This window comes from Poecile atricapillus, chromosome 10 (assembly GCF_030490865.1).
Source record: "Poecile atricapillus isolate bPoeAtr1 chromosome 10, bPoeAtr1.hap1, whole genome shotgun sequence".
Classification (NCBI taxonomy): Eukaryota; Metazoa; Chordata; class Aves; order Passeriformes; family Paridae; genus Poecile; species Poecile atricapillus.
The window spans coordinates 6,468,298-6,479,560 of NC_081258.1; positions in this window are offsets into that span (position 1 = coordinate 6,468,298).

Sequence of the window (11,263 nt, forward strand, 5' to 3'; positions counted from 1 at the left end):
GAAAGAGGCACATAGGTCCCCTTGTATACTGAGTATAGTATGTCATTGGATCAGGATTAAAATGTATTTACAGTGACATTTTGAGCCTTGTACAATGTCAAGAACTGTAGGCTTTGATTTCTTTTTCTAAGCAAATTTATTTCCATTATTAGCTCCCAAATCCTAGTTCTGACTTAGAACATTTTCTTAGGATTTCCAATAGTTTTTTCAAGCTACTCAACTAGATGTGCAATTGTGTTTGCTTCAAGAAGGAAATAGGATGTGTAGAAAATGTCTGTCATTGAGGCATCAGTATGGTTTGAATTTGGGAACTTAAATACAACTTTTCAGTGCTTGTTTGTGCCAAGGGAGGAAGTCTGCTATCTGGCAGCAGTGACTTTTACCCTGCACTTGGATTAGCCCTTTCATACACTGCAAAATATATTTTACAAGCATTATACAAAAGCATAAGATGAAACATGCATATGGTATGTGCTAGACATTTCCAAGAGTACTGATATGAATGCCCTTAACAACATGTCAGTCCCTCACCTTTAGGTTCCATTTCCATGTTATTCTAAATTCTAGGGGTTTTAAACCCAAAGCAGTTTAGTGCAGAGGTGGTAGTTTGGAGGCTGGTGAAGCCACCTTTCATTTGTGCAGTCCTTGGAGGTTGCCATTCAGGCTCCTGCTGGCAGAAAGGAGCTTTCAGTTTCACACACACAATGTCCCTTCCCTTCCCTTCCCTTCCCTTCCCTTCCCTTCCCTTCCCTTCCCTTCCCTTCCCTTCCCTTCCCTTCCCTTCCCTTCCCTTCCCTTCCCTTCCCTTCCCTTCCCTTCCCTTCCCTTCCCTTCCCTTCCCTTCCCTTCCCTTCCCTTCCCTTCCCTTCCCTTCCCTTCCCTTCCCTTCCCTTCCCTTCCCTTCCCTTCCCTTCCCTTCCCTTCCCTTCCCTTCCCTTCCCTTCCCTTCCCTTCCCTTCCCTTCCCTTCCCTTCCCTTCCCTTCCCTTCCCTTCCCTTCCCTTCCCTTCCCTTCCCTTCCCTTCCCTTCCCTTCCCTTCCCTTCCCTTCCCTTCCCTTCCCTTCCCTTCCCTTCCCTTCCCTTCCCTTCCCTTCCCTTCCCTTCCCTTCCCTTCCCTTCCCTTCCCTTCCCTTCCCTTCCCTTCCCCTTTTTTCAATCTGCTCCTGGATTTTCCTCTTCTCTGGCACCACAGGAATGAATGAAATCCCAGGGCTGATTTAAACTGCCACTAATATATGGGATTATGGCATTCCCTGTTTTATATCCAGTGCCTTTGGAGTTTTTCAAATGAGGTGGGGCTCTGTTTTCCAGAGCTCTCTAAGGTGTGTATGTAGCACCGTGGCTCTCCTAGTTCTTGGAGGAGTCACAGCCAGGAGCTGTCACTTGAAATGCACTGTTCTAAAGTTTTGAATAAATAATTGGTGTGTGAATCCTGCATCCTCAGCTGACCTAGATGTGGTAGATCTAATTATGTCAAGGCTGAACACTTTTTACTGCTTTTTTTTTTCCTTTTTTTATTTTTTTCTCCCCCAATACATTTATTCTATTTTTTTTTTAATTGACCAGGGCAGAAAAAGTTATTTCCCCATGTTTTTCTTTACATTTTTATAGGCTTGTAAGGTGTCTGACCCTTACTCTTCTAACATAGGAAAATCTTGGTTTTATTTTACAGAAACTATGAACAACTCATGTAAATGGAAAAACAGGACTTCAGTTGTTCAAGAAAACCAGAATTGTTATACAGAAGACAATGAATGAATCCTTTTTTCTGCCTGCTTGTAGAATACGTGAGCTCTGCTGACCTCAAATCACTCTCAGTTTAGGAAGCTGTGAAAAACTCTTCCTAAACTTCCCACTGAAGCTGTAGAATGATATTGCAGAATGATACAGAGCTCTTTTGGCTACTGATGGGACATACTGCTGATTTCAAGTCCGTGAAATCTGGAGAGAATTCAGGGCACACAGACTGGCTTCCCTTCAGCCAAGATGAAAAAGCCTGAATTCAGTTCTCCAGATTGGAAGATTAAGAGGTGCTTAGCTGCCCAGATTGCATCCCCACTTCCATGCACAAAATTGGCCCTTACTATATTTATATCATTTTGAAGCAGAGAGAAATTAATGCAGCCTCTAAAATATTGGCCATTAGAGATGCATTTGAAGACAAGTTCTATAAAATTTGGGAAATTAACACATTTGCAAATAACTATGACATGTTAATAACCATAAAACAAACTCAGGAGAAGTTGTATTCCTTCAGTGAGTATTCTCACTTTGCCATTCATGTCCAGATCATATGGGCACTATTTTGGTACAATCCATAAAAAGCAGGAGCCCTTTTCCATAGTGGGAAAGTCCATAGCTGGGACATGGATGATGTTAATTTCATAAAGTGGTGTCTTCTCACAATGGCCTGTTCACTGTTAGGTTTCTGTGGCATTTTTTTTCTTTCAGGGAAATGTGAGCCCCTTTACACGTTACCAGCTTTCAAAGGAAAGCCAAAGCTTCCCTTTAGGTGTAATTAATATGTTATTATTGCTTGTGGTATGAATATGGGGGATGTCCTGTGATCTTAATGGAAACAGGGAGTTCTCTTAATTCTGTTTCAACCACTTGTAGCAGTTTTCTCCTCAGGCCCTGCAGTGTGCTTTGGCAGGCAGCAGTGACCACCAGTATCCATTGTGTTGGACTTTGCTCTGATTAGAGAGCAGTGAAGAATACAGAAAAAAAACCCTGAATTAGTAAAAAACCTGATCAAATAAGGTGGCAGTTCTTAGAATAATTCAGGTGGAGGTGAGGTCACCTCAGTCAGTCTCCAGCTCAAGCTGCTCTGTCAGTGTTTATCACTGTTCTTATTTCAGCACTCTGAAGTTCTGAACCTGGTTCTAACTCGACATTCTCTGAAGCTGTGGGGACCTGGGTTCATCTTCATAGTTAGGACTTAAATGTCTATCCAATCTGCCTGTGAAGGTTGCATTCAATTCTCTGTAACCTTAAAAGAGTTTTTATTTGGTATAGACACAGCAAAGACAGACTTGTCTTCTCATTCAGCTCTGAAAGCTTTCGTTTTGTTTGACAACATTTTATACTGAGCTTGGCTCACTCTCTCACAAGGAGAAAGTATGCAAACTTTACATAGAAGTGGGCAGAAAATTTGGCTACATTTGTTTGCTATAGCAAACACCAACTCACAGAGAAGCAAACATTGTACTGATTTTGTTGAAACTTGAAGAAAACATGTCTGGTGCCCAGTATGGAATTTTGGATCAAAATGACAAAGGAAAATGCAAAAGCAACTGCAGTTTTAGACCAGAGTATTTATATGGATGTTGCCTATTTTGATTTTTCATCTTGTTTTATTGTATACTCCCACCATCTCTCTCTCAGCTCTATGAATTAGGCTTTCTCCAGGTGCAATATTTTTGAAATTTCAAATTTTTTGTGGCTTGGAACTAAAAAAAAACCAACTCATCATTTCCATCTGTACCACATCTAGATATGAAACCTCATCTTTCGTGGGCAGAGATCCTGCTTCCAGAGAAGCAGCATGTGGCTCTGCCCATTTGATGACCACGTGCCATCCCTGGAATACTGGAGGAGACTGCTCAGAACATTTTGTGCCACTCTGGAGTGAATTCCACAGGCCAGGCCCTGCACTGACACATTTCCATCCATCCCCTGCAATGCATGTGGCAGCAGTATTCCATCTGTTTCTAATGAGGCATAGCGGGGGAGGAAATCTTATGCATAAACATCTCCCACATCACTTATGATTCCACTGAAGAACATCTCTGCAACAGTATTTGTTTGTGACGAAGATTTTTAGCTATTTGTTTATTTTAATACCTGTGGGTGTCAAACAGAAGAGATTATCCAGTTCCTAAACCTGGCAAATTCCTTGGCTGAATTCTTTCCTGTATTTTGAGAGCCAATTCCAGCACAAATTCTTGTTGTAAAGGTCTTGTCTATATTCTCCAAAGAATAGATAATAATTTTGTATGTACCTATTCTATTTTAGGGGTAAGGCAGTTGTAGCTAGATTTAACTCTAAACAAAGAGCAAGCTGTTCTTTATTTAACTCCAGTTATAAACAAGTTATAGCAAAACATAAATGGAGGGGAAACAAAAGAACAAAAACTACCACTTTGCGTAGGCATTCTTTTAAAATGTACATTTCTTTGTATGGAAGAGGACTGCAGTGTTTTTTTAGAGGCAAATAGTTTGCTGTGGTGTGTATGAAATAGAATTTTGATAGACAGAATAAACTGCAATCCAGTTCTAAACTATAGATTTTCAAGCAGATTGATGCAACAAATTGTTAGCAAATAGCAGTTTGCAATTTGATGCTAATTAGACATAAGGCAAATATGTGCCATGACAAATTAGCAGCAAACCATACTGAAAAGGATTAGCAAGAGCTGGCACAGAGACTGCTCGATTTTGCATACTTCCTTGTCTTAGTCTAGGAGGTCTGAGCCAGTTTTCCTTCTCTGTAAATAAGAAACCAGAGCAGAGATCACAGGCATGCTAGAATGCCTTTAATTGCATATTTGAAATGTTTTAACTCTCTCTTAATCCCATGGAGGCTTTTCTCCATACCACCAGCTTTATTATCCTGGGAGATGATCAAGTACTTTATCCATTTAATATTATAACTAAATACATTATGAGGTAAGTAACTCACGGGGTTATTTACTTTAGCGAGTCTATTGTACTTATAGATTTAAGAAAAAGCCCCATTCTTATTCAAAACACCTTTGCTTAACTTCCTGCAAATGTGTTTTTCAGCAGATTTAATTATTCATTTCATTAATAAATTAATTTTTGCTAGAGGATTATCACATTTCTTTATTGATGTGCACAATGCCATTGTAGTAGTTAGTGTAGATCAAACTCATCACCATATCCAGATGAGATAATGCAGTTGTGTTTTCAAGCCAGAGAGAAGCAGGAGGTAATTTTTCAGCCAGTTCTTCAGACCTATGCCTGAATACCAACACAGCTGTAAGTATGACTTCAGAACTAAAGCAAAAAGCGCTCTTGCATCTTTGAAGGGTGACATAATTTCATTAGTATCAAGAATGCTAAACAAAAACCACGGTAAAAATACCTGTTTGTTAAATTTAAACAGTTTATTCTTTCTTCATGTGGCTGTTTGTTTGTTTAGTATTTAAAATTAAGAGTTTCTGAGGCAAGTCATCACATTCCCCAAGCTTTCTACTCATATTTGCTGGTGTGTGCTTCGGTTTGGATATGTAAAATGACATGTTTATACTTCAAGGAATCTTGGGTAGATCAGAGGTTCTTAAATACAGTTTCTCTTTCAAATCTGACTTTCTAGGGCATACAAGACATTTAACTCACTAGACTGATGGTTGTTGTCTAAAATTATATGTATATATTACATTCCCAACATTCCTATGTCTAAATATGGATCAAAAAGATTGTTAGAAATAGTTCAAAGGTGCTAAAACATTATGTAGTTAGATGTAAACACACATTTCGGTTACCAAAATAAATGAAGTGGGAGAATAAAAGGATATTATGCACAAAAGACTGTTCTTTCATAAGTCTCAGAGAGAATTCCTGAGACAATTTAAACCACGATCAGCAACAAGTTTTGCAACAGCACTGTCTTCCCACATAAACAGTATGATAACACTCTATCAAGGATTTACAAAAAGGTGATGAAAGTAGTTGTGCTGTTTAAAAAGAAAAAAGCAAAAACTCCAGGCTTTCCCTGTAATTTCTCATATTATTCACATGAAAGGCACTGTCCTGTGAAAGCTCCTGTGTGCACTGAAGCCTGGAAAATGTGTTTCCAGTATTGCCAGGCTGCCTCACTGGGTGTTTGTCTGCTCCCTTTTGCCAGAGTTTTTGCCCACTTGCCACATCACAGCAGAAATCTGGGCCATGATCTTTATGCCGGTGCAAAATCTTAGAAAAGTGAATTGATTGCCCTCTGGGCATAGAGCTTTATTTCCTTTTTGCTGTTCCTGCACAGACTCATGGTGAATTCTTGGTAGGCAGTTATTTGCCTGTATTGAAAGAGTGCAGGAAGCCACCAGCAGGCAAATATAGGCTGAAAATTGTAACACTTAAAAGGGATGTTGTTAAGAATTTTAGGATTATACGCAACATAAAAATGGTTGTAATTTCCAAAGGGCAATTCTTTTCTACTCAAGCTTTTCACATGGTATCTTCCCTCACAAAAGCATCACAATTTTTCTGCCCGTAATGTTTCTCCCAAACACCCCCACTGCTCAGTTCAATGACAGCTTTCCTGGCAGTGCCTAAGCAGATTTTACATTTTCCTGTAGATGCAGTGTCAGCCCAGATCCTGCCTGAGAGCTTTGCTCCTGGCTGCTGTGGCAGATCTTTGTGCTGCAGGACAGATGTTCTACACGGTGCAGGGGATCTTGGTCAGGCAGCAGCACTTGGAGCATGTTGGATGTTGGGAATCTCCTCTCAGGCACCTGCCAGTTCCAAGCCTTAGCACCAGCTGTAAGAAGGGTGTTGCCTTTTTTTTTTTTTTTTTTTTGTGGGTGGATTGGGCTTGAATTTTCCTGTTCTGTTTTCTCCCACATGGCTTTTGGGGAATAGAAAGCAGTTGTGAATTTTTTGAATGTAGATTTGTTTCTAAATGCGAAGAAAAAGATAAAAAAATCATGGGGCAAGAAAAAAAAAAACAAAACTTGGTGAAAATGAAACCTAAATAAATTTCTCAAGGTGCAAGAAAACAACACAAGCATGCAAAAAGCCCTCAAAAAAAAAGGAAGCAGAACTTTTGTGGGTTTGAGAAGGTTATTCCATCAGGCTTGGGAAAAGATAGCACATGTTAGGTTAGAGCAAATTCATCCTGATAAAGCGCACGTATTTTCTGACAAATGTATTATCTCTTTAGATCATGGGATTAATAAGATACATTGTTCCCAGGAAAATATGTGCACTCATGGAGAACCTTATTGACATTGCTGCAGAGAGGTGAGTTCAAAAGGCCAGATATTAAAAACAGTTCTTTTAGTCTGTGAAGACAAATTTTTTACTTGAAACCATGTAAGTTTGCATTTGGATCACTTACAGTGCGTGACTGTACACTTACCTAAGTTATGTGCACATTTATTTGTGTAAAGATACATAAGCATGAAAAATGCAGATGTGCTGTAAATCTGACTCCCAAAAGGCTGTTTGTTTCTGTTGCACCTGGGGATGAGAAGCAGAGGATGGCTGTGGCTGGAAGGGACCTCTGAAGATCACCTGGAGCAGGTGACACCATGAGCACCATGTCCAGGTGGGTTTGGGACATCTCCAGAGAGGGGGACCCCACAAACTCCCTGAGCAGCTGTTCCAGTGCTCTGTCAGCCTCAAAGTGAATGCTGATGTGTGCTTAACTGTGTTAAGGATAACTTTGACAGTTTTATTCTAAAATAATTCAAGTTATCCTTATTGATATTATTAGTATTTACAATGGAGATGGTATGATAGAATCTGACATTTCTCCCAGACACTGAAATATTTGGGAATGTCTGGGGATTCTGGAATGCTCATAATAATCATTAAACCATTATTGTCTTTATCTGCAAATGCAAAATTAATCAATGAATAAAATCAGGAGAATCTTTTAAAAAATAAAACAAAATATTATCCTGCTGTAATTTGTAGTTGCTTTCTTTTATCTGTTTAAGATGCTTGAATTCACTTTGTTAGCAAATTTCTCTTGACAAGAACACCTATTTATTATTACTAAGCATCCTTTTTAGGAATGTCTGGAATGACACATGTATTGTTTTAAATAAGATCATAGAGTTAATTTTTAACCACCCAAGCAATGCAGTAAGAATAGAGTGAACAAAATATAATTAATAGTTTTATGCCATTCGTCAGGATCATTTTATTTGCTGCCAGCATATGCCAAATGCAAAAACATTTTAACTTCAATTAAAATTTTTAAACAAGATTAAACCTGTTGTCATTGAAACCATAGAACATATATGCTCCTAGGTATTGTGTGCATTCCTGAATATTTGCATGTCTTCAAGCAAGGAAATGTCACTGGGACAGCAGAGGTGTGTGAGAACTTCACCACTCTGCAAAGGAGAAGGTAACAGCTGTTTCTGCATTCCCCCACTTACAGTGACACAGCTTCCCTCTGGCCCAAATACACATTTCATTCTCCTCTGGAAAAGACAGTGAAAGAAATAGCACCACATCTATATTTTGTGTTTTACAGAGAAATTATGATACCACAGCCACAGTATACTAGGTGCATGAAGAAACAGTTTTATACTACTCTGTGAGTGTATTGTTGGGTTTTTTCCTCCCCTTACTTAGGGCTTTTTTATTACTATTTTTAATTTTTTAAATTTTTTTAATAAAATAATTGCATCATGTCTCACAATATCTGTATTATTGCTGCCTCACTCGATAGGATCCTATCACTGCCAGGGACCCAGCTGTCTTGCTGAGTTACTGTCACAGCAAAGGATATTTTAAACACCAAAGACCTGTTTCATCCTGAATTTGTGACTGGTCAGAGTTTGAGTTTGGGTACCAGTGCCACCTCAGCAATCTGAAACCAAGAGCATGACCTAGGAGAAATCAAATACTACATATTGTCTTCAACTCCTGTTTAGTAAAAACACTATAGTGCTTATTTAACTTTAAACATGCCTGAACCATATTAATTCCTTATTAATTGCTGATCTGTTAATTTCAGTGGATTTATTAAATTGAAGACTGAAGAACTGAAGAACCCCCATAGGATGATAGGACTAAGGAAGATCCAGACTGAATAACTGAACTAGTTCCCCTAAGGGCTCCCTGTTTACTCAGGCACACACCAACATGCAGATTTCCTGCCTAGTGTAGTGCAGTGCATGGGGAAAATCCCAGATTATTTGCTACCAAGCTGGTACTTTGGTACTGTGCAGAACCATCTGAAAACAATTAATGCCCTGAATGAGGCCCCCACTAACGAGGCTGTGTCAGTGTCAAGCTTCACCATGCTCCATCAAGAAATGGTGTTGGTAACGCTACCAAAGGTTATGATGCTATTGAAGGTTTGGAGCCCTCAATTTTGTGTTCTGCTCCTTTGCCTACATTGCTTAATTCTGAAACTGATGGCTGGATAAGCAGCAGATGGTAGAGACTTCTGCAAATGAATGGTATTTTCAAATTAAATACACTGTATGGGACTGAGCCATAGAGCAGCATTGTAAATCAGAGCTATGCACTTGCAGATATGCAGTGAGGACTGCAACTTCCAGTTTTCTTGCTGTTAATTTAGCTAGAAAATTCTGGAGCAGATCTGAAACAGATCAGAAACTTCATCAGTTTGTGTTTTTAGCAGAAATGCGGGGAAAAGATAACTGGTTTTAAAACACTAGCAACAATAATAACAATTAAAAAGTACTTATAAGAGGGCACATATAATAGGAATGGGGACATTATCATAAATTCTACCTCTCATGCTACTAAAAATATTTGTATTTGCTGAGGAAAGGGCAGTTCCAGAAAAAAAAAAAACGCCTTAATGAAATGCATTTGGACACTTGTAAAAAGAACAGAGAATGCAGAACTGGCCAGTGTTCAGCACAGGTACAAGTTAACAGGGCTCCCAGAGACTCAGGATTAGCAGTGGTATAGTCAGTATATTTATTGGATTCATTTTTACTGTAAAAACTCAAATGAAGGTGTCTATGGAATGCAAAATAAAATGCCAAAAATATACATGACAGCAATTTTTGCTTAGTCAAGTCCATAGCAGCCTCTGAGGAATTCTGGAGATCTGATTCTGATTTAGGCAATTAGGGAGCAGAAATCCAGATATACTCAGTTTTGACAAATTTCCTGCAATGTAAATTTTGTAGAATTATTTGCAGTATTCATAACCATTGATTGAATTTTAAATCAGCTACAATGACTGGATAGAAAGAACTTCAGTGAAATTCAGATCCCACTGAAGTCTCTGGGAGTTTTGCCTTTTCTTTCAGTGGGGATAGAGTTTCCCCATGATCATCATTACTGCAGACAGCTCAATAGAGAAGGCTGCTCTGTTCACAGCGGTGGTCTGAGCAGCCAGCAAAATGGTTGGGTGAATAAAGAATGGGTTGGAAAATAATACTGCAAATATTATGATACCTATCAGTGATATCCTCTTGCCTTGAATACACTGCTGAATTCATACTTTCCTGCTTGAAAATATACACCATAAACAGAAAGGGTAAAGCAGTAGTCATAGTGTCCAGAAGCATAGAGAATTTTATGTGCAAAGAGTAAAAATAGGAGAGCATATGTTAATAATGAGAAGATAAGTTTTGTAGGAAAGAAATGGTTTACACAAGGTAAATCTGATTTCTTTATTGGCTTTGTCCCATACTGGAGAAGTGTGCCAACAAGTTGCAAATTGATAAGGAGGAGGTTTTGGTGGTATGCAGGATAAGACTTAAAGCTGAAGGAAGTCTTCTGAGTGAAAAGTGTGGCAGGATTAGAAAACAGAATAAAATTGGACGTCCATGTAAGGCAGTTCTCAGAGATGCAGTGAAATAAAGTAGGAAAGTACAAGCTAATACTTATCCTTTGACAAAATTTTTCTGTCTCCCTTTGGGATAGCGATGATTTTGTTGGGTTTTTTTTTCAGAAATCCTGGAACCTGTTTGCTACAGGCAATGGGGTGGGATGCTGAATTAGGTCACTCACTCGTGTGATTTGTGTAACTTCTCCCTCCAGAGCCTGGGGCTGTCATGGGGGTGCAGTTTAGGGGAGGAAGACAGGCTGCTCAGAGTCCCAGGGTGTCACAGGCTGGCTCTGCCCCCCAGAGCTAAACAGCTCTGTGGAAATCTTGTGCTGAATGAAGATTCTCTTCTCCCCATCAGAGCTCAGAGAATCTTTAGCCTTTGATGGAAAGTAGGATTTACACTTACATACTCATCTTTTGTCTTGGGACAGTGAATGAAGTCCCAAAGTAAAGACTACAGACTCTTCTGGTAGATAACTTCAGTCTCTAAATGTCCTATTTTAGCTTTTCAAGTAAAACACATTCTGATTTGGTGAATGCTTGTGTCACAAAATGTAGTAGGAGTGGGTTCATAGCATCCAGATGTTGTCAATATGCAGGTTTGTTGTTTTTTAAATTTTTTTCAACAAGAGTTTCTTTTTTCTAAGTCATTATTTTTATGCTAAAGTACAGTTTTGTATAAAAACCAGTAGAAACAACTTAGAATAGCTAGAAATGCTTAATGATTAGGGTGGTGCACAGCTGAAGCAT